Genomic DNA, 23,152 nt, shown 5'->3' with positions numbered 1-23,152 from the left:
TGCACACGATGAACTACAAACAGCACTTGTTGCGAACACCGCTGTAAGCTCCTCCATGAACCTGAACTACCACAAACGCTCACTCCACGTGGAGTAAAAATGCTGCTATGATCTTTTTTATAGCGGAATTAGACATATGAACGTAGCTCATTGATGATGTTATTCTGTACAGAGTAATAAATAAGTTACAAGATTGTGAGCGACTGCAGGGTGACCTCAATAGTGTTGTGAAATGGACGATGGACAATGGTACGATGATAAACGGGGTTAAAAGTCAGGTTGTGAGTTTCACAAATAGGAAAAGTCCTCTCAGTTTTAATTACTGCGTTGATGGGGTGAAAGTTCCTTTTGGGGATCATTGTAAGTACCTAGGTGTTAATATAAGGAAAGACCTTCATTGGGGTAATCACATAAATATGATTGTTAATAAAGGGTACAGATCTCTGCACATGGTTATGAGGGTATTTAGGGATTGTAGTAAGGATGTAAAGGAGAGGGCATATAAGTCTCTGGTAAGACCCCAACTAGAGTATGGTTCCAGCGTATGGGACCCTCACCAGGATTACTTGATTCAAGAACTGGAAAAATCCAAAGAAAAGCAGCTCGATTTGTTCTGGGTGATTTCCGACAAAAGAGTAGCGTTACAAAACTGTTGCGAAGTTTGGGTTGGGAAGATTTGGGAGAAAGGAGACGAGCTGCTCGATTAAATGGTATGTTCCAAGCTGTCAGAGGAGAGATGGCGTGGGAGGACATCAGTAGACGAATAAGTTTGAGTGGTGTCTTTATAAGTAGGAAAGATCACAATATGAAGATAAAGTTGGAATTCAAGAGGACAAATTGGGGCAAATATTCGTTTATAGGAAGGGGAGTTAGGGATTGGAATAACTTACCAAGGGAAATGTTCAATAATTTTCCAATTTCTTTGCGATCATTTGAGAAAAGGTTAGGAAAACAACAGATAGGGAATCTGCCACCTGGGCGACTGCCCTAAATGCAGATCAGTAGTGATTGATTCATTGATTGATTGATTGATTGATTGCGGTGCACGAGAAGTAAAAATGCTGCTATATTCACTTTTATAGCGGAATTGGACATATGAACGTAGCTCATTGTTGCGGTGCACGTGGAGTAAAAATGCTGCTATAATCACTTTTATAGAGGAATTATGCCTATTGCTCACGGTAAAATGTTTCGTAAAATTTGTTGTACAATTAATTTTATAAAAATTGGTGAAAACAAGTTGTGTTGCTCACGGTAAAATGATTTTATAAAATCCGTGGAAACATCAGGATGGCCATCTATGAACTTACTTTTGAACTAAGATGTGTATGTGCTGCTATCTATCGATAAACTTTTAGACCAAGAATGAGCTGTTCAACTTACAATGTGTTTGAGAGTATGGCTCCAACAAGCAAAGCAAAACTTGCTGCTTTAGCTGCAATTATATGTCGTACAGTGGTACAAAGGAAGGAAACAAATGCCAGGAAATGCTGGACTCGGGATTGGATCAAAAGAAGAGAAGAAGGTAGAGGATTGCTGTCCTTGGTCGAAAATTAGTTGAGGTTAGAAGACCAGTATTCATATAGGAATTCGGCGATTGTGTTTTTTGCCTCTCTTCTTGTATTTCTGCTGTGGTAAAGTGGCGTTTTAACTTCGTACAAACAAGGATGTTTCTGGTATTGGTCAGTAAAACACTAACAGCTTCATTAGACCACTCGGATACTGCCATTTTAGAAAGAAGTGTTTGTTTACAATAGAGCTTCGCAATCTTCGCACAACGTAGCGCCAGCATGATCGTGATGTCAGTTTCGCTGATTGGTTTGTTTCGAAAAAATAATTTTACGGAATAGAACATGTCCTATTTCATGAAAAGTTTTATCAAAGGTTTTATAAAACTTGAATTAGACAGTGAGCAACAAATTTTTTAAAATTAAATTATTGTACAATAAATTTGACAGAAAATGTTGCCGTGAGCAACAGGCATTAGACATATGAACGGAGCATATTGTTGCGGCGACGACAAACAAGTTCCGCTACTGCGTTAACATTTTCACGATTCTATTTTTAAGATGAAGGGGTTAAAGTACGCGATCGCTCTCAGGATTGGAACATGAACTCTCTTCCTTTACCACCGTCATTATAAAATGAACACATGTTATTACGGTAGAAATCTAAAATGTAAATCCTATGTTGCTGTAAATATAATAAGCTTTACTGCGTTTGCCGAGTCAGAAAACAAAGTAAAATTCTTTACGTTTCGCGGAGAGCTTTACTCTGTGTCGTCCTTTCTTTCTTAACCCGTTTACTTTTCAAGGTTGATTTTTCCTTCGGACTCAGTGAGGGATCCCACCTCTACTGCCTCAGGGACGTTGTCCTTGGGCGGGAGACTTTGGCCGGGGGTACAAGTAGGGAGGAGGACCAGTTGCTCCGCGTTTTCAGAAGAAAATATGGTCTTCTCTTTTGAATTAAAAATGCTTTTCCGTTGGTCTGTTGTAAGGGGTACTTTCGTCCGTAACCAGATGCCTCAGTGCGTCCAACCCTTCCGAGCTCCAATTAAGACGTTTCTTGTTCCATGTATGTGCTTGCTTAGTAAACAGCAAGGTCATCAGACGAATAAGCGACTAATATGGTAGAAGAAATAATTTAAAAAATTAGAGTTCTAGCCCTTCAGGCATGAACTCACTGTTGTAAACATCCTAGGGATGTGAGGTACGAATTTCAAGTAAATAAAATGTAATAAAGTATGAGAATATATTTCTAAAATATACAATCCTTTTCTTAATCATCGTTATCCGATCGATTAGATTAGCAGCTTGCCTTTTTCTGCCACTACGAACGCTAATGCGAATGAATGCAGAGTTTCACGTAAGACCTTATGACTACACTCTACTACGAAGGAACACATTTCAGAAAGAATTATATAAATAAGTTAATTTGGGTATGATTTGAATAAAAGAAAGAAAACTACTTAAGCAACATGCACATTTAGGTTTTCTGGAAAATATTTATGGACCCTTTAACACTTCAACGTTTGTCATATGAGGAAATTGCTTAATTTTACATTTTTCGTAGTTTGGGGACCTTACTTTGTCTGCTAAGGAATGTTTTCAGCATAAAAATAACGTGCAACGAAGGACTGACAGAGCTGAAGACGGAAAGAAAAGTTTGTAGCAGAAAAAGCGATGAAAAAGGTGTGAAAGGTGTGATTCAGGCGTAAGCGGGGGGCAGGGGTTGGTGAAGGACGTCCTGCAACGAGGTTGTAACTCGGGAGTAAAAAGAGTTAAGAATGATACAGTAACAGTTGTATACATGTCATGAAAGCGTAGCACGCAGCCTAGAGTGACGAGGAGAGTACGAATGTGAAAAAGACTGATATGAAATAAAGCAGGAGTGAAAGGAGAGGAAAGATAACTGGCGACGTAATTCCTTAATGGCTGGCAACCACGCATTACATAATTGATAGCCAGTGTCTCTGTTGAAATTATTAGGATTTTTACGCATGTCCACAGCTTCCCCATGTAATCCTCATACCTGTAGTGTTAAGTGTGGGTGAGAGCTCTAACATCTTGAACACGACATCATGACCCAGTGATTGGACATGCTGAACTCCTGGGGACTTGTCTGGCTGGTTGAGACTGATGGTGTTCCTTGAAGCGATTACCAGTGGATTGGCATGTTTGGCCAATCTATACCTTGTCACAAGTATAGAGACTTTTGTTGTTTGTTGTAGAATTTAAACATAAAATGAAAACTGGCATTCAATGACGCCTTCTCAAGCGAAATTGTCGGTTGGCAATGGTTAATAGCAAAGTATTCCGGTGAGATTTCTTAAAATGCTCAAACCCGAGGCTTTAGAGGATTCATTTCTTTGCAAGTTTGGACAGTTTTCTGAACGCCTTTTCCTATATTATATAAGTTATAGAAACAAGAGTAATCGAACAATAATTAATAGGGGTTCAAAACAAGCTCAGCTCCTCTAGGATGACCTATGTCATTTCAATATGTTATGGGATGTGGCCTCGAAGAGGTCTGGTTCAGGTCTTTCGAGTTGATGCCGTATGGGTGACCTGCGCGTCGGTGAGGATGGAGCGTAACCTAACATGAATTGTAATGATGAAGACTCCGAGCCATCAGAATTAAGCAATGAAGGTCAGAATCCCAAACCCGGCCGGGAATCGAACCCGAGACCCCTTCGACCAAAGGCCAACACGCTAATCATTCAGCCATGGAGTCGGACGTTCTGAAAATGAAACACATCACTCAAACTACCACTTGTGCATGTAGGTTGGTTTCAGCCTCTCACGATCCTGGTTGCATCACAGATCAACACTGATCGTCGAAATTGTATGAGAAATTCACAGTTTGGAATAACTTTTAAATTCCACTAGTTATAACGTGAGAAGTTTATACCATAAGTCATGGGACTAATATGAGGCATGCAAATACACAGATTGGAGGGACATGGCATGTTACTGTGGAATACGCGAACAACGAACGTGATGGATATCAGGTGGTAGGCTGAGGAAACGAGAAATTATTAACAACAGCATTGTGCAGAAGAAAGAGATGTGCGGAGCCAGAGTTGAAGCCACGACCTCTTATTTTTTACCCGCAGGGATAGAATACGTCCCAGGGGTGCTGGATGGGCGTTAGAAATAATTAAATACGTAGAGTGGACGTGTATTGAGTATCTACTCCTATCTTAAGGGGCGACTAAGATGGGGGGCATAGTGCTTTCAACGTGGCAACATGGGTGGGCAGCCACTGTTTCCCTAGTTGAATCTGACATTACTTCCGCTTACTCGCACCAGGATGCTCACTGTCGTATTCCCTTCTCCACTCTCATTGGTTAACCCTTGCCCCTTTATGACACTAACAGTTTGCGAGGGCTAGGGAAGTTTTCATTTTCGCGCACTTCATGGCGATTCGCTTCTTCTTGCCGAAGTTCACATTCTTTGTAATGTCGTTCCTCTTCCATTTCCGTACTGACTGGCGTTAAGAGACGGCGGCTACATTTCTAGAAAATAGAACTCAAAGAATTAGAGTAGTTGAAGCGTTATTTGTTCCTGTGATGTTTAAGAGTTGGGTCCCGCAGGGCACTGTCATTGGACCTTTAATTTCTCTTATATATGTAAATGATATGAGTAAAGATCTGGAATCACAGATAAGGATATTTGGAAACAGTGTTATACTTCATGGAGTAGTAAATGAGTTGCAGGATTGTGAGCGACTGCACGGTAACTTAAACAATGTAGTGAGATGGACAGCAGACAATGGTATGAATGTAAATGGTATGAAAAGTCAAGTTGTAAGTTTCACAAAGAGGAAAAGTCCTATCAGTTTTAATTATTGTGTTGATGGGGTGAAAGTACATCACTAAGAATAATATATCTGGGTGTTAATATATAAACAACGATCTTCGTGGGGGTTATCATATTAATGAAGTAGTTAAGAAAGGTTACAGATCTCTTCACATGATTATGAGAGTATTTAGGATGTAACGGCGAGGGCGTATACGTCTCTGGTAAGACCGCAGTTAGAGTAAGGTTCCAGTGTATGGAACTCACACCAGGACTACTTGATACGAGAACAGGTAAAGAACGAAAGGAAAGCTGCACGATTTTTTCTGGCTGATATCCGACAAAGGAATACTTGGGAGTAAGGAGACGAGATTCTTGACTATGTGGTATGTTTCCAGTTGCCAGTGGTGACTTGGCGTGGAATGATATCAGTAGACGAATAAGCTTGGGTGGAGCGTTTAAAATTAGGAAAGATCATAACATGAAGGTACAGTTGGATTTCAAGAGAACCAATTGGGGCAAATGTTTATATATGGGACGAGGAATAAGTGATTGGAGTAAACTGTCAAGGGTTGTGTTCAATAAATGTACATGTTCTTTGAAAATACTTTTAAAAAAAGCTAGGGAAACAACTGCTAGTGAATCTGCCACCTGTGTGACAGCCCTAAATGCAGATGGTTGATTGATTGAGGATATTTGTCTAGTTGTACTCCCACTGTAAAGTAATCACCACCACCACCACAACCACCAGGGAGACCTTCATTTTATCACCCTTCGCGACCCTCCGCATTTTTTTGTTAATACCCCCAGCCATTGAATAGAAGACTCTTTAATTCTTCCCTCTGATTACCGTAGGGAAGGTTTGCCCAGTTATACTTCCTCTGAAAACAGCAATCATCAACACCATACTATCATGGTTAGGTGCATTTTGATTTTAAGGAACACCATCACTTGTCCTTGTGTATCATTCGTAGAAAACTGAACATTAACATGTATTCTTTTATTCATGATTAATCTTGAGAATTACATTTCTGCATTCATCTCTATCTCCATAAAGTTAATAATAATGAGTCTGTAATTGATTTAATCATCATCAGAATTTATTTAATTTCAATTTTTGCAACTACCACACTAGCATTAAATAGTTCTCCACCTCAAAATTGTTAAAAACTTGATGTAATACTTATGGCCTTGGTCACCTTCTTTTCTTACAATCTATGGCAAAGTCCAGTCTTGTCCTCCTCCTCCATTAACCTCGTATGACCCAAAAACAGAAGATGGTTCTCATGCACGGCTTCAACCATCGAGTTTATTCTTAACCGAGCCTTTGTTTGCCTCTTTGCGAGTACTTTCCTTCTGTTGTTCACACCTGTTTATATGAATAATCATTCTCGCTAGTTTTATGTGTCTTACTTCTAACTTCAAACCACTCAGTTTACAACCCCGTACTACAAATTCACCCTGAAGGCAGACCGATACGAGGATTATTATTATTATTATTGTTACCGTGGTTTGGTGGATCAGCAGAGGTGAAAGAAGGTGCCGGGGTGAATGTGTCTAACTACCAAATAAAAGTTAATTTAAAACTTTAACAAAGGTTATATTTTCTGAGTTTTAACAATTAATAACAACAAAAAACCTAAAACAACTTTTGACTAGGTAAAAAAGAAGACTAGGAAGGATTCAAGATTTCAGAATTATAACACTTTCGGGCTACAAGCCCCTAGTTTTACTAGTTTGAGCTCCTAGCTCAGCATTACCAAACAATGATTTTTTCAAAGGGCAGAAATCCCCTAAAACATGGAGCACCAGCTCCGTAATTTACAATGTCAAGCCTCCATGGGGCACTTTTACAATACTAGAAAAGAGCTGACACGCTCTCAGGTTTTCAAGCCTGTTCAAGGCAATATCAGACCTTACAATAACTTGCCATCAAGGCACAATTTACAAAAATGAAACAGGGGTATCTCGTACCCAACCTACAGGGCCTTCGTGTAAGAGAAATAACAGTTAAATAAATGGCCCAAGCACAAAATGAAAGGAGGCGAATACTTGCACTCCTCTATGCAGCTTCTTAAAACCTAACAGGCACTAGGCTGATGAAACAGGGGCTATTCCCAAACTATGGAAGTGACCCGTCTAAGAAAGAAATTTAAAACATTAAGGAAGGGAAGAAAATCAGTTACCAAAACGTAGTCACCTCAAAACCAAAATGAAGGGGAGCTCGAGAGGGTAAATCACTCTCTATCTCCGAATTACAGTTACAGATTTCATAAGTTTTTACATAAGCCGGCAGAACTTACATTTTAGAGAAAAAGGTTACGTATTAAAGTTTCGGACCTTTCCCGCGGGTTAAACTGCTGAGCTATCAAGAAATAAGGCCATTACCTTGCTGAAGACCTGCTGCCTGATGAAAGAGGCGAAATCCGCCTCCTGCTTCACATCCCCACACTTAGATAAACGTTGATCAAATGGCCAAGAGACGTGAAAATCAGCAGTTTCTCTCGGGGAAAGTTCGAGACCTTTCATGAATAAAACAGCCACACCCACTCAATTTTATTGGGTAGCTTACAATTACACACCAAATCGAAGAAGAAGCCTGTGATTGGTAGGAAATTAGTTATAGAAATTCTTGATTGGCTACATTCAAAACAGGCGGAAAGAAAGGATAAATGCTGCCAACTCAAAAAATGAATGAACGAAATTTAGTAAAGGAAAAACTTATGAAAACAAAGTTACTTCTGAAAGGTTCTTTCACTTCGCACCAGGGTGCATGTTCATAGTTTCTGTAGTGACCTCTATGAGAGATTGTCCAAACTTCTTGATGAATGGAAAACAAGTAGAAATTCGCACAGTTCAGGAACTTCACCATGAAAAAATTACGGTAGCGATATCTGAGAAAATTTACAAGTGGGTCCAGTTTTAAGTTCAGAATTTCTCCTGTAGAGGAGGTTTTATTGGCGCAAGATTTAAAAGTGCTGCGTAGGGGTGTACCTCCAGATACAATTATTATTATTATTATTATTATTATTATTATTATTATTATTATTATTATTATTGTACCGGGCGGTACACCTCCGCTCCGCTAATTCAAACATTGCGCCAGTTGAAACTCCTCTACTGGAGGAAGCCTGAACTTTAACTACAGTGTTAATTCCCTAGTTTCTCAGAAGATGTCCCTACTTGTAAATTTTGAAGTGTTCTGAACGGTGTCGTTTTCGATGTATTTTTGTTTTGCCTGTAGTAAGAAGTGTGAACATTCTCTTCTAGATGGCACTACTGAAGGACTACAATTACGCACCCTAGTGCGAAGTGAAAGATCTGTGTTTTTGGAGAAATTTTGTGTTCATAAGTTTGTTCTTTGTTAAATTTCTTTCAGTCATTGTTTGGGTTGGCTGTATAACCCTTCACTTTCCGCCAGTTTTGAATTCGACCAATGAGTAATTTCTGTAATTAATTTTCCACCAATCCTGGTTTTCTTCTTCACTTCTGACATGTAATCTTTTGGTCGTCCAATAAAAGGCTTGTGGGCGGGTGTTCTCATTCCTGAAAGGTCTCGAATGTTCCGCGAGGGTATATAAACTGCTGATTTTCGGGTCTCTGCGCCACTTCAGTAACATCTATCAGTGTGTAAATTATGTAGCAGGGGGCGGGAAGCGCCTCTTTCTTCGGGCAGCAGTTCAACCACCAGGTAATGGCCGCCTTATAACTTCTTTCTTGCTAGCTCAGCAGTTTAACCCTCGGGGCGGGTTCGAAACTTTTATCATGTAACTTTCCTTTAAAATGTAAAAGACTCTTGGTATAAATTCTATCTCTTTAAACTACAAATTGGGATAGAGAGTGCCTACCCTCTCGAGCTCCCTTTCATATTGTTCTTGAGGTGACTACGTTTTCTCAACCATTTTTCTTCGTTTCGAAATGTAAGAAGTTTTCCTATCGTGTCACCTCTTTAGTATGGGATTAGCCCTTTCATTAACGGCCTAGTGCCATGTAGGTTTTAAACAAATGTATTAGGAGTGCAGTTTCGCCTTCTCTCAAGTTGGTATTTTTGGAGGCCATGTAATTGTCCTGTTTCTTCACTGAATAGGCCTCAGTAGGTTGGGTATTTTTACCCCTGTGTTATTGTAATTGGAGGACAGCTTAAAGGTGGAGTTCGGTGTGGCCTTTGATAGGCTTGAATTTTGAGAGCGGGGTTGCTCTTTCTTAAAAGTTGATTTTGTGTGCCTCGAGGAGGCTTTATTAGGTAATTGGGAGCAAGTGCTCCTGGGCATGATTGGGGTTTTCTGCCCCTTTGTCGAATCTTGTATTTGGGTAAAGTTGGGCTTACTGCTCAAGAATTGTATGTCTGGCTCTCGGAGCCCAAATCTTGTAACACTGTAATTGAACGTTCTCGATTTGTTGTAGGGCTACTGTGTACCTGTTATATTTGTTATTTCTTGAACTTGAAAAGAAAAATATAACCTTGTTAAATTTTAAAATTTAACTTTAATTTCATAGATTGAGTCCTATTCATCCCAGCACCTTCTTTCACCTCTAACTACCACGGATAACTCCGTAACAAGTGGTAGCAGAGCGTGGTTGAATGGGTCTCAGTTTAGCCCCTTTTGACGGCTAAACATTGCCTTGTTTTCGAACTCTAACAATTTTCTCAGTTGCTGGAATTTTTTGATTTTTCCGTTTTTTTTTCAAAATTGCTTTGTCATCATGCCCGGCCCTCGCGATGTTCTCCATCTCAACTATTTGCACAAGGAGGAGTTAATCTATGAATTAACAATTAGAAATATGCAATCTGGAGGCACGGTTGCGGTAGACACAAATAAGCTTAGAGAGTCCCTTGATTTGCCCATTTCCATCCCAACTTTGGGAGAGAAAGAAATTGACGACTCTCTCTCCTCGATCACGGACAATACTACTGAGCTAGCATCTGTAGTTAGTTTTTTTGGAGAAAATGACCCTTCTCCTAATCAAATTAAACGTGTGCAAGCCAGGTTATTTCATTTTTCTAATAGAGTTAACGATCTGTTGTCTCTGAAGTTGAATGACGTTGAGAGGAAGGAAGCTAGTGTGGTTCTTGAAAATCTTTCTGAATTGTCCAGTAAGGTTACCCAATTGTTAACTGGGGAAGTTCCTCCCAAAACTGATCAACCCACTACGGTGAACGTAGGTAGCGGGGAAGAGCCTCCTAAGGGAGAAGTCAATAGGAAAACCGTAGGAGCTCAACAAATCTCTGCCCCATTGGACAACGAGTCTGAACGCAGTACCTCGTTGAATAATGTACGTTCTGAATTAACTTCTTTGCCACTTAAACCTTTACCTACTATGTCACCCGGGTTCAGCAGCTTGCCTCATCCATTAGCAATGTTGCTCAGAGGTATTTCTAAGTTTTCTGTTAACACTACCAGTGAAGTAATTTCATTCTTAAGGTTTTTAGTTGAATTTCAGGATCATGCCCTCGTTTTTTCTCTTTCTCCGTGTCAAATTTTGCAGATAATCTACCCCTATTCCGTGGGTGTCCTCTCAGACAAAATAGTAAGAGCCATTGCCGAACAATCATCTATTGAAGACTTCCACGCCCACTTCCTAGCTAACTTCATTCCGGCTAGGGCAACGTCCTCACTTATTCAGAAGTACTATTATCGTGTACAGCGGTTGGATGAAAACTTGGCATATTTCATCCAAGATATTAAGTTCTATACTAGGGTCTTTGCTCTTCACTTCCCTGAAGATCAGATTGTACAGGCTATTGTGGAAGGTATTTCACCATCCTATAGTGTAACGTTCCAGACGTTACAGTGTAATTATGTTAATTTTATTATGTGTAATTAATTCAGGAATTTAACGTCATGATATTTATTTTAGTATGTAATTGTATTATAATTCATGTTTAATCATTTGCTCACTATCATTTCATTACTTTGTAACTACGACTTATAAACGAGGGCTGAATATTCTAATATTCACTTAGATTCTTGCGACATTTGTTTAAAATTAACTTGCAGTAGATTTCCGCTATCTTGCCACATCACCGAGGAGGGAGGAAGGACAAATTTAGACACCAAGTTCTGGGAAAGCGAGCACGTGTTCACGCGTCCCAACGAAAGCTACCGTATTTCGACCAGAATTATTCAAACGGATCAACGCCTATATTTTGAAAGGAGCGTCATATTGCCATGGATACTGAGAGAATGGACCAATAGAAGAACAGTTAATATCAGAGTTAAGACCCGTCAACTCTAATATCTGGAGTGGGGAGAGACATGTCATCTGATTGGACCACGTGTAGCGACCTGTAATTAGCGCCAGTGAAGGTTATAAAAGGGCGTGCTGGAGCTCTTGGCAAGGATCTTGCATCTTGCATCTTGGATCTTCTACGTGACCGGCTATTTAATCTTCTTCGTTTGATTCTGCATTAGTATTCTACATTAATTACTTCATTACCACGACGTGGTACTTAGAAATTCTGAATGAGGGATGTATAGCCACTCTCATCAGGAAGTAAGTACAGCTCGGCGACAAGACCGGTTTGAACCAGTCTAAGTCAATAGGTAGTATTAATCTAGATAGAAATGAAACTTCAGAGAACATTTTCAGTAAAGTTGGAAGGATTCTTAATTGAGTATCCTCTCCAAATAACCCAAGGTGGTTCTGCTAACTATGACTTAGGGCTTATCTCCAATATACGGGATAAAGCATAATAGGGAGTGTTAGTTTTGAAGTCATCTTCCAATTAGTGGTGGGTGCAATTTACTAGGCAGGAATGGTACTTAGCTGCAGATGAAGAGATCTCAAAGACGACCGATGATGTTCCCGCTACAAGGATGGAAGCTTCCCAAGGACCAGCAGAACAAGACTAAATGGTGAGCAAGCGAGTTAAAGATATTGCAAGTTTTCGCGAAGTAGAGTCATTCAATTTTCTGTTAAATTCATTTGTTAATTTAAATTCAGTTCTCGTTAAACCGTCGTCATTTATATTAAATATAATAAATAGTATTTTTCTAGTTCACTTTAATCAATCTGCCTTAATTAGCCTTTTGATTTTTAATTCTCCTGCTTAATGATTAGTGTACTATCACCCCTGTGATAAGAGTCCGTCCAAGCTTGATTATAAATTTTTATCTTTAAGTCTTCAACTTAAAGATTGGCGCCCTTAGCTTGAATGGTTGCATTTCTCATTTGATGATTGTTCTCCGAGAGGGGAAGTCACATAAAATGCCGCTCCAACGTGTGGCGAGAAAATCATTAAGTACGGAGCAGTTAATGACAGTAACGATATCAGAATTCGTATTATGGGCAAAATTTGGATATCCACGTTTCATTAGGAGTGTTTGATTTTGGGAAGGGTCATGGCTGATCAGACGAAAGAGGAGAGGATGTTGCGCAGTGGACGGGCGATAAAAGGCAATAATGTATTGAGTTCAGAGGAAGAGTTGTGTAGTCTAGTAGAGGAAATTGAAGATAGAAGTGTAAGTAGTATGGAGAGTGAAGGCAAGCAGAAAGAAGTCAGTATGGAGTCAGATGATAGTAGGATGGGGGGCGAAGCGGAAGTGAACACTAACAATGAAAGTAATAATAATGATCAGTTAATGGGAATGATGCAGTTAATGTTAAGTAAGATAGAGGACAGTAAAACTGAAATAAAAAATGAATTGGAACAAACAAAATCTGAGCTTAAAGGTGAATTAGAACAAACTAACACTAAAATTGAGAATATTAAATATGAACTTAAAGAACAGTTAGAGCAAACTAAAGCTGAATTAAGCAGGGAGATGAGGGAAAATAAGGAGGAAGCGAATCGGAGAATGGACGAACACAGTAGGCAATTACGAGATCTGGTGGTAAAAAATGAACATTTTAATAAGCGATTAGAGGACCAGAAGAGTGAATATGAACGGCGAGGGAAAGAGGTAGAAGAAAAGTTTGCGGGGCAGAGAAGTGAATTCCTGGAATTAATGGGGAAGGAAAACAACTCTACTAGGGAGGAAGTAATGAGGCAGGTCACTAGTATTGATAAGAGAGTTGAGACTCAAGGAGGGGAAATACGGATATTTAAAGACCACGTCCAACAAGAGATTGACACGGTAAAGCTTAGAATAGAAGATGAGACCCGGGCAAGTGAAGAAAGGTTTGCGATAGCTGAAGAGAATAAGATTGAAATTAGGACATTGAAAGAGAAGCAGGTTAATTTGGAGAGAGAAATTGATAGGAGAGACAGAGATGTAGAATGCCGGATGGAGAAAGCAGAAAATAAGTTAAAACAGGTGGCAAAGGATAAACAGGTTTTCACGGGAAGGCAATGTCTAGGAAATAGCTACATTAGGGAAATCGAACTACCTAAATTTAATGGGAAACAAACGAACCCGCTAGATTTCCTTAAGATGATAGAAAAACGATTTGAAAAGCGTCTAGAGGAAGGGTCTATGGACTGGGAAGACGTTATGGAAAATATTGACCATGCTTTTGTAGGAGAAACTCGGTCTTGGTTCATGGTATATAGGCAGACGATGACGAACCTAAAAGAATTCAGAAATAAATTTAGAGAGAAATTCTGGAATGAAGCGATACAAGCTCGAGAGAGAGAAAGGGTGGTATTTGGGAGGTACAAACAGCATGAAGGAGTTACTATGACCGAGTACTTCCTGGCACATGTCATGATTTGTCAGAACTTAGATGGTATAACCGAGGGGTCTGATGTAGTAAGACTACTTTTAAGACATTTTCCGGACAGGGTGAGAGAAGCGGCCTGCATGCAAAAAGTTGGAACTATTCAGGAGATGGAGAACCTACTAGGCAGTTTTGATGCGTTAGGTAACCTTAGGAGTAGAACGGAGAATATTCAGAACTTTAGTCATCACAACGGAATGAGACATAACGGTAGAACACAGAATCACGAAGCTCGCAATCAGTTCAGACCTCAGCAGAACAGCAGGAGCGGAGCACAGGAATATAGGACAGGAAATTCCCAACGGAGGCCAGAGCAATGTACTAATGAGTCCAACGTCAATACACAAAGGGAAACTTTAAACTAACTAGAGGCTGTAATGTTAGGTCAGAATTCCAGCCTAGTACGAAGGTAGCGAAGTGTCTTGCCATGAAAGTGTTACCATATGACCTCGATGTTAGAGACGATTTGTTGTATGAACCCGAGCAGAATAATGGAGATTCATGTAATAAAGTAGTCAATCCCGTTGTTAAATTGAAAGTCTGGGGGGCGTGGGTTAAAGTTTTGATTGATTCTGGTAGCCAAATATCATGTATTAGTTCTCAGTGGTATGAGTCATTAGTGAAACAGGGTATTCAGTTGGAGGAAATGCCTGTTAAGTCTACGTTTATCATTACGGCTGTTGGAAAGAGGTCTAAGCAAATTTGTAAACAAGTAGTTGTCCCGATCTGTATTAATAATTTTATTAGCGTTCAGATATGTTTGGTAATTCCGCATTTGATATTTGATCTTATCTTGGGATCTGACTGGTTAATGTTAAAATTGGCTCAGTTAAATTACAATGATCTAGTGCTAAATTTGAGGTGGAATAATGAGGATATCAAGGTCAAGTTTGAGGAGGAAATTCAGAGGAAAACGGAAGTTAGTACAGTGTGGAGAATGAGAGAGGTTTCTAAAGTAAATGAAGAGGCTAGTGAGGGCCTGAAGTTGTGTCAGTTGTGGATTAATGAGGATAAAATATGTGGCTTGAAAGAAGCCGTAAGTAGTAATGAGTTAAATGAAATCCAGAAGGACAAGTTATTTGAAGTGTTATGTGAACACGTGGAGATTTTCTCCGAGAAACCTGGTGTTACCCATCTGTATGAACATTCTTTTTCTGTGCTGGATAAGACTCCATTCAGCGGACCGCGGTATCCGATACCACACAAATATGCAAAAGCCGTAGAGGATCAAATTCAAGCTATGTTAGCAGACGATGTGATTGAATTATCAAACAGTCAATATGTTAATCCCTTAATTGTTGTGCCTAAGTCTGATGGATCAATACGTTTGTGTATTGATGGCAGGGAGAGGAAGAAACGTAAAGTACTTGATAACTTTGAGGTAGGTGATATGGTTTTGGTGAGAGTTCCGATGTTGTCAAATAGTGAGGATAAGGTAACAAAGAAATTTTTTCTTTTATATCAAGGCCCTTATAAAGTACATAGAAAACTAGGACCCTGTGCTTACAAGTTAGCGGATGGCGAGAGCGTAATGAATGGTTCATATAACATTAGTAGTTTACGGAGATACCTGTCGTGTGAGGTGGCTGAACCGGATTGTGAGATATAGGTCAGTAACTCGGGGAAGTTGCTACTTGTTATGTCAGACTACGAGCGGTATGAGTTTACGTCTCAATTGTGGTGGTATTTCCTAGTTGTGTTTGTAAACAAGGGAGGTGTTTGTGTGGCGGTAGATTTACGCTCGTTCATTGACGATAGATCATCTGTTTTCCGTATGTGAGGCCATGAAATTTTAGATATATTTGTTTTCTGAGATGTTACAGAAGGCTAATTAAAGCTGACGACGGCAAATAATTAATTTTCCCGTATGTGCATTTCTAACTTGCAATAATTTTACCGTGAGCTTAAATCACGTGTGTATTCGTGTGGAGTGTTTTGCATCCTGCTTCAAGATAAGGTTGAAACATTCGAAAGAGTGATAAAAGTGTAAATTGTTTGTATCATTTGTTTTCCATAGTTTTAATGTAAAAGATTGGAAGAGAACGTGTTACTGCTATCTAGCAAAGAATGTCGGAGAGATGGGAAGTAAAAAGGACAAATAGACACTCGGCAGAGTTTGTAATCTGAATTGTATATATATTATGTGATATTCTCTAGGGTAATCTTGTTTTTTTACAAAAATGGAAAGTTGCTTATGTTGGGCATAATTTTGTATCTAAACCTCAAGATGAACTGAAATAACAAACAGTCGCAATGGTAAGCAGTCTAAGAGAGATATGGAAAGAGTGAGATATAATTAATTGTATGAAAATAATGTCGCTCGTTATGGGCAGGTAATAGAGGTATTTCAAGTCAATGTGGGAGTAAGTGTGTGAGTTCTCAACTCATGTGATATTTGTTAAGAACTCATGGGGGCGTATGTAACGTTCCAGACGTTACAGTGTAATTATGTTAATTTTATTATGTGTAATTAATTCAGGAATTTAACGTCATGATATTTATTTTAGTATGTAATTGTATTATAATTCATGTTTAATCATTTGCTCACTATCATTTCATTACTTTGTAACTACGACTTATAAACGAGGGCTGAATATTCTAATATTCACTTAGATTCTTGCGACATTTGTTTAAAATTAACTTGCAGTAGATTTCCGCTATCTTGCCACATCACCGAGGAGGGAGGAAGGACAAATTTAGACACCAAGTTCTGGGAAAGCGAGCACGTGTTCACGCGTCCCAACGAAAGCTACCGTATTTCGACCAGAATTATTCAAACGGATCAACGCCTATATTTTGAAAGGAGCGTCATATTGCCATGGATACTGAGAGAATGGGCCAATAGAAGAACAGTTAATATAAGAGTTAAGACCCGTCAACTCTAATATCTGGAGTGGGGAGAGACATGTCATCTGATTGGACCACGTGTAGCGACCTGTAATTAGCGCCAGTGAAGGTTATAAAAGGGCGTGCTGGAGCTCTTGGCAAGGATCTTGCATCTTGCATCTTGGATCTTCTACGTGACCGGCTATTTAATCTTCTTCGTTTGATTCTGCATTAGTATTCTACATTAATTACTTCATTACCACGACGTGGTACTTAGAAATTCTGAATGAGGGATGTATAGCCACTCTCATCAGGAAGTAAGTACAGCTCGGCGACAAGACCGGTTTGAACCAGTCTAAGTCAATAGGTAGTATTAATCTAGATAGAAATGAAACTTCAGAGAATATTTTCAGTAAAGTTGGAAGGATTCTTAATTGAGTATCCTCTCCAAATAACCCAAGGTGGTTCTGCTAACTATGACTTAGGGCTTATCTCCAATATACGGGATAAAGCATAATAGGGAGTGTTAGTTTTGAAGTCATCTTCCAATTAGTGGTGGGTGCAATTTACTAGGCAGGAATGGTACTTAGCTGCAGATGAAGAGATCTCAAAGACGACCGATGATGTTCCCGCTACAAGGATGGAAGCTTCCCAAGGACCAGCAGAACAAGACTAAATGGTGAGCAAGCGAGTTAAAGATATTGCAAGTTTTCGCGAAGTAGAGTCATTCAATTTTCTGTTAAATTCATTTGTTAATTTAAATTCAGTTCTCGTTAAACCGTCGTCATTTATATTAAATATAATAAATAGTATTTTTCTAGTTCACTTTAATCAATCTGCCTTAATTAGCCTTTTGATTTTTAATTCTCCTGCTTAATGATTAGTGTACTATCACCCCACCCCTGTGATAAGAGTCCGTCCAAGCTTGATTATAAATTTTTATCTTTAAGTCTTCAACTTAAAGATTGGCGCCCTTAGCTTGAATGGTTGCATTTCTCATTTGATGATTGTTCTCCGAGAGGGGAAGTCACAATAGGTCATATTTGTGTTTCGCGGCGTGCCCCCAAACCTTCTCTGAACTTGAAGCATTGGCTGTGTCAGCCGAAGGGGTTAGGTATGCGGACACATTACGTGTTGCCAGGGAGCCCCCTCCGCTATCAAGTAACTTTCGGCCTACACCTCGCCGAACCATCACGGTCCGTAAATGTTGTTGTTCCAAGTGTCCATCAATTAAATCTAGTGGAACAAGGAATGGAACAGGGTCATCGCAAGGTTGCTTTAAATGCGGCGCGTTTTCTCATATTGCCAAGAACTGCCCTAATGCTAACAGCACACCCTCCTGCTCAGCTTCGGGTGCAACCTCCACCAACAATCATAAGTGACTAGTGGATTCGGCTGAGTCGACTAATCCATCTTCCCGAGGCTCAGCCCCTTGTAAACATGTTGAAATTTCAGGGAAAACTCAGTCTTCAAATTTATCTTCTGAATGCCCCACAGAATGTCTTAGGATTGCGGCGGATACCCCCGCACCTGTTCCCTTTCTCAAAATTGAATTAAATAATGAGCCTATAACAGCTCTATTAGATTCAGGCAGTGAATGGTATGGTATTCGAAAATGAAATCTGTTTGTAAGCTTCCTGACTATTGTTCGTCTTCGGTTCAATATGTTTCGGCCAATTCATCTCCATTAGAAATTTTAGGCTCTTTAAATGTCAAAATTCGTATTTCTAAATTTACTTGGAAAGTTAAATTGTTTGTCGCTAAGCATTTGTCTTGCCCCATTATATTGGGAGCCGACTTCATGTCCCATACTGGTCTTGTGCTCGATCTTCAGAGTAGGTCGTGCACTTTCAAATTTGCTTCTAATTGTAAAATCCCCTTATTGAAATGTAATTCTGCATCTTGTTCATCTATTTAGCCTACCCAGGATGAGATGTTGTTAGATCTTAGACATCTTCCTGAGGAGCAGGCTGACAGTATTCGTAAGTTGTGTCAGTCGTTTCCAGAGGTGTTCTCTGATACTCTTGGTGTTACTGACCTGATCGAATACAAAATTGAGGTCACGGATTCGATCGCTGTCCGTTTTCCACCTTATAGGCTATCTCCACCCAAAATAAAGGCATTGAAGGAAAGCATCGATCAAATGTTAAAGGATGGTATTATTAGGCCCTCTAAGTCGGCGTATTCTTCACCTATTTTTCTAGTCCCGAAACCCCAAGGTGGCTTCAGGCCTGTAATTGATTATAGCGCTCTCAATCGGAAGGTGGTGTTACAATCTGTGCCCCTTCCTGACCTTCATTCTTGTTTTTCATGGTTTCGTAAAGCTAAATTCTTTACCATCTTGGACCTGAATCAGGCCTATAATCAAATTCCCCTAGCTGAAGAGTCTAAACATCTTACAGCGTTTGCCACGGATTGGAATTTGTATGAATACAACCGCGTGCCTTTCGGTCTCCCCACGGGAGCAGCTGTACTCACTAGACTGCTAGATAGGGTCTTCTCCGACATCAAATTCGAGTACTTGTACCACTATCTTGATGATGTCGTCGTATTTTCGGAGACTTTTGAAGAACATCTAGATCATCTAAAGGAAGTTCTCAATCGCCTTCGTAACGCAGGGTTAACTGTGAAATTGTCCAAGGTCGCCTTCGCTAAACCCTCTATGTCATTCCTAGGGCATATTGTTTTGCCCGACGGTGTCGCAGTCGATCACTCTAGAACACAGGCCATCCGTGATTTTAAACCTCCCAAGGACATAAAAGGTATTGCCAGGTTCATTGGTATGGTGAATTTCTTCAGGAAATTTATTCCTAACTTCGCTAATAGAGCGGCGCCCTTGAACCTTCTTCGTAGGAAAGGCATCAAATTCGAGTGGGGGCCTTCTCAACAAGCCGCTTTTGAAGACCTGAAATTAGCTCTCTGTAATGCCCCTGTCCTTGCTATGCCAGATTTCTCGAAGAAATTCATCGTCCAAACCGACGCGTCGTCGTCGGCGGTAGCTGCAGTCCTTCTTCAAGAGACTGAACTAGGGAGGCGACCCATCGCCTATGCATCTAGGACTCTATCGGCTCAAGAAGCCAAGTATTCCATCTATGAGCTCGAAGGTTTGGCAGTCTTATTTGCCTTAGAAAAGTTCCGTCTCTATCTGGAACATGTCAAATTCGACCTGGAGACAGATAATCAAGCCTTAAGCTGGATCTTAGGTAGGCCGCGTCGTACTGGTCGTATAGCCCGTTGGGCCATCCGAATTTCTGCCTTCCAATTTGACGTCAGGCATATCAGAGGTACTGAAAATGTTGTCGCAGACGGACTCAGCCGTATGTTTTCCAATGACGTCGCAACCCATGAATCGGTCGCTAGTTCATCACCTCCCAAGTCCATGCTATCTGAGGTTAATGCCATCTTAACAGATGCTCCCATGCTCTTTAGGGATATTGAGAAATATCAACGTGAAGAGCCAACGCTGGCTCCGATCATGGAAACCCTTTCTTCTGGGGAACATGTTGTCCCTTATGTATTGAGGAATGGTGTTTTATGTTGCCCGTCGAGGCATGACCAAGAAATGAAAGTTGTAGTTCCAGCTGTACTTGTGCCAATGATCTTCAAGTAGTATCATGAGACCCCATTAGGGGGGCATTTAGGCATCTTCAAAACCCGGGAAAAGATCCGTGAAATGTTTATCTGGAAAGGCATGGACGGTGAAATCCGTGGACTAGTAAAGGCTTGTAAATCTTGCTTGCTTAGTAAACCCACCATGTCTACCAAGATAGGCCTTTTGTCCTCTCATCAAGCGTCGCGCCCAATGGAACGCCTGTATATTGATTACGTAGGACCCTTCCCCCAGTCAAAGGGGAATGCCAACAAGTTCATCCTTGTATGTGTAGATGGTTTTAAAAGATTTTCTTGATTATTCCCGACTAAGCTGGCTACCGCTCTGTCCACCATTACTTGTTTAAATTCTATCTTTGCTTCTTTTGGTCCGTGTCAATATATTGTGTCTGACAATGCTAAGGCTTTCACATCTAATCTATTTCGTAAATTCTGTTTTGACCTGTCCATCTCTCATGTGACAAATTCTGCTTATTATCCTAAACCATCTCTGGCTGAACTGGTTAATCGTAATCTGAGGTCCGCGTTGATTGCCTATCATCATGAAGATCATTCTAGGTGGGACTCGTCCCTGCATTGGTTAGCTTTTGCTTTGAATTCGGCGGTTCATGAATCTCATAACTTTACTCCAGCTTCTTTGATGTTCAAGTTTGTTCCCAACACGCCGCTCTCTAACCTTTGGTCTCTGAGTGACATTCTACCTGAGACAATAGATCCTGATAATATTAAAGATCTTTGGAAGAAGGCTAAAGCCAATCTTAAAGTGTCTTATGGAAAGGTTAGGGAAAGATATGATCGTGGACGGAGACCCACCAATTTGAAGGTAGGCGACCAGGTGATGGTCAAGAATTTTGTTCCCGCGGGCAAGCTTGCCCCCAGATTTCATGGGCCGTGCATAATCTTTGATTTTCTTACGCCGGTTACGTTGTTATTAAGCAATCCAGCCACCGAGAGGATATTTAGGGTTCACCTGTCGCAGGTGAAACCTGTGTAACTTCCACGCCAACGTAGCTGCATTTATAATTGTTTTAAAATTTTGAAGGTATTCGGAAGGTTATATTTTTTTTTGGGGGGGGGTTCATTGTGAGGCCTTCTGCCTTTGGAATCAAGTTCTTTGTAGTTAAGCATTTATTGTAAACCTTCCCCGACCAGTTAAACTGCCATCCTGTCCTTACCATGGCCATTACCACGCTCCCGTCTCCTGCTCAGCAACACGCAGTGGCTATATAATGAAATAAATATCTCCAAGCTGCTAGCCCCTTAACCTCACCACAAAGCCTGTGCCCTAAAAGAATTATGGTCCAACAAATTCTGCCGCCGATATCTTAATGTTTCAGTGCCCCCGCAGCAGCGCGGCGCCGTACCGCCACTGAGGTGGGGTATGGGCCCGCCCCTCTTCAGTGAGGCCAACCAGTGTACGGCGAGCCGGAGCCCTCCTCCCGGCCAAGGCTGATGTGCGGCGCACAACCTGCAACTTGCCCGCGACCTGTTTGTTCGCCGCGGGTGCGGCGTGCTTCAACTCCACGGCTCCTCTCATAGTGCGGGCGAGCGGTATCTCAGGGTACTCGAGGGGTCCGAGCGGCCTCCTCTGGACACAAGCAGCGGCGGCTGGTCTGGCCGTCAAGCTTAATCAACATTGAATGTACTCAATCAGCCACATGGACATTTAATATCAACAATTACTACATTTTTGAATTCAACTGCAATATTTGGTGGACTTAGAAAATTTTTCTTCACTTTCAAGTATTCAAAGTTTTTCCTTCTGAATTCAACTTCTACAAGCATAAAGACATTACATCAAAAGTAACCACAAAGAATTTTGAAACTGGATCCAATCATTTAAGAAAATTTGGTTGTAAGTACTTCTGCAATTAACTTCTATATCAACATCATAACTTGGACCTTATTTTAAAACAAAAGTTTATGTTCTTCTGTGTTACCCCTTGGAGGGACTTTTTGGGGGGGGGGGAGGTCTGTACCGGGCGGTACACCTCCGCTCCGCTAATTCAAACATTGCGCCAGCTGAAACTCCTCTACTGGAGGAAGCCTGAACTTTAACTACAGTGTTAATTCCCTAGTTTCTCAGAAGATGTCCCTACTTGTAAATTTTGAAGTGTTCTGAACGGTGTCGTTTTCGATGTATTTTTGTTTTGCCTGTAGTAAGAAGTGTGAACATTCTCTTCTAGATGGCACTACTGAATTACTACAATTACGCACCCTAGTGCGAAGTAAAAGATTTGTGTTTTTGGAGAAATTTTGTGTTCATAAGTTTGTTCTTTGTTAAATTTCTTTCAGTCATTGTTTAGGTTGGCTGTATAACCCTTCATTTCCGCCAGTTTTGAATTCGACCAATGAGTAATTTCTGTAATTAATTTTCCACCAATCCTGGTTTTCTTCTTCACTTCTGACATGTAATCTTTTGGTCGTCCAATAAAAGGCTTGTGGGCGGGTGTTCTCATTCCTGAAAGGTCTCGAATGTTCCGCGAGGGTATATAAACTGCTGATTTTCGGGTCTCTGCGCCACTTCAGTAACATCTATCAGTGTGTAAATTATGTAGCAGGGGGCGGGAAGCGCCTCTTTCTTCGGGCAGCAGTTCAACCACCAGGTAATGGCCGCCTTATAACTTCTTTCTTGCTAGCTCAGCAGTTTAACCCTCGGGGCGGGTTCGAAACTTTTATCATGTAACTTGCCTTTAAAATGTAAAAGACTCTTGGTGTAAATTCTATCTCTTTAAACTACAAATTGGGATAGAGAG

General features: G+C 40.5%; 1 protein-coding gene across 1 annotated transcript in view; it reads left to right on the top strand.

Moving 5' to 3' along the window:
* LOC136866987 (nose resistant to fluoxetine protein 6) overlaps nucleotides 1–23,152 on the top strand; it is a 113,722-nt gene that overhangs the window by 21,913 nt on the left and 68,657 nt on the right. The window lies entirely within an intron of this gene.

The sequence above is a fragment of the Anabrus simplex genome, chromosome 3, assembly GCF_040414725.1.
Source record: "Anabrus simplex isolate iqAnaSimp1 chromosome 3, ASM4041472v1, whole genome shotgun sequence".
NCBI lineage: Eukaryota > Metazoa > Arthropoda > Insecta > Orthoptera > Tettigoniidae > Anabrus > Anabrus simplex.
This window is presented reverse-complemented; position numbering and strand designations above follow the sequence as displayed.